Source organism: Pundamilia nyererei, unplaced genomic scaffold (assembly GCF_000239375.1).
Source record: "Pundamilia nyererei isolate P.nyererei 1_Seehausen unplaced genomic scaffold, PunNye1.0 scaffold01146, whole genome shotgun sequence".
Taxonomy (NCBI): Eukaryota; Metazoa; Chordata; class Actinopteri; order Cichliformes; family Cichlidae; genus Pundamilia; species Pundamilia nyererei.
Window position 1 is genome coordinate 13,706 of NW_005188547.1, and position 1,878 is coordinate 15,583.

The following is a 1,878-nucleotide window of genomic DNA, read 5'->3' on the forward strand; positions in this document are numbered from 1 at the left end:
ATACCCTTTGAATACCAGTCAGATTATGTATTATTATAGTAAAAATAGTAATAAAGTATAGTAATAGTAATAAAGTTCACATTTTTCAGCATATGAATGATGAAACCTAATATTTCTTTTTATCATCATTGCAGGTCAGTAACAGTAACAATGATTTATTTTTTACTTTTTTTAAGTGGTGGTGGTGGGGGGTAAATGGCCAAAAATAAAATCACAAATGGTGTGTTAGTGGCCAGAAAGGCATTTTAATGACCAAATAACCACTTAAATAACCAATAAAATGATCAAAAATTATATTCCAGTGTGTGCTTCTGTGTGCATCCTCATTAGCAGCAAGATGTGCTAACCACAGTAAAGTGATTTTTGTAGGCACACTTTCTACACCTGGTACAAGGGGCTGCTGTTCCAATCCTGGAGATGTGCCTTTTGCACCTTCTTCTCATTTTGTTGGTGGGGTGTAGGTCACACTCTGGTTCAGACTACTGTATCTTGAGATCAATTGCAGAAGTGGCTGAGAATTGAGGAGAAGGGTGTCTTGCAGTTGTTGAGGTCACCAGCATGTGCCCCAGCTCTCCCAGGATCACTCTTCATTTGTAGGTTGTAGAGGACTCCCCCACTTCAGTGAAGTTGTTTCCGGCGGGACAAAGGCATCGTATCCCAAGACATCCAGGAGATTGGAGAAAAGAGACAGCAGCCATCAGTTAGTTTTCCTTCTACAACTCAAGGTGCCAACACAAGGTATCCAAGCAATATTTGTGCCTATTGTAGTCCAGGATTGCTTCTTGCTTTCACGCATCCTTTATTCCCCATCACTGACTGGTTCCTTGTGTGTTGCTGTCAAAAGAAGAACATTCCTCCGTTGCTTTGGCATGTGGGATATCGCCGTGGTAGTTTTGGTGAAGCCAAAGACAGACAACAAAATCTTCCTCTGTTGGAACTGGAGGAGCTGGGGAGAAAGCTCTGGGTTGTTTCCCCTGTGCCAGTTTTCATCTGAGGAGTTCCTCTGCCAATGTGACCAAAGTAAAGACGTTGTCCTCGGAGCTCCTCCGTCAGTTGGAGTCTGATATAAGACTTTTTAATTTGTGATTATGTTTAGTTTTAGCTTCATTAAAGGAAAAGGAGCTTGTGAATTGGAACCATCACAGGAAAAGAGAGTGAAGCCATATGTGCAGAGGAATGCTGTGACATACGATACTAACAGACAAGTTAACGGTCTCTCTCTCTCTTTCTCTCCTTATAAGGGAATGTTCTGTTTTCTATACATACCAAGTTATCTCCTGTTTCAAGCGAACAGTCTCTCCTTTTATGGAAATGTTTTTTATATTCTGAACATGCCACTCCTACTTCCTTAAAAACTTGCTTGAAGTATAAATAAAGAAAGCTCTGAAAGCCCTGGGCGGTTTTCCTCTGTGTCACATCTGTTCTGCACACGTACTGCAGAGCAGATCGGACCAGGGACGGGGAATCGTCCATGTATATTTACATGAAAAAGATATCTTGAGTCTAAGTTCTTTGCCTTCAAACAATTTTCTCCTCACAGAGTCTGAACCCCTTTCCCTTTTTTACTTCCAGTGTTGTCATCCAACATGCTATGTATTGCTTTATTCTGGTTTAGGCTCACATCTCCACTTCATCTATAATCCTCCAATCCTCACACCTTCGCCTCCCGTGTAGCTTTGTAAGGGTGCACAGCAGCTAAAAGATCTCTTTGTTATAAAAAAGTCAAAAGTAGATCACAGGTTGCTAATGCAGGAAATTGCATACAAGGTGACCCCTGGTTTCATACCAGTGGGTACTGGATTGTAGAGCAGTCTCTCTTCAGTGGTGGGACCCACATGGTTTTCCTTTCATGAGGGATCCACTCAGTCACCGGCTCCT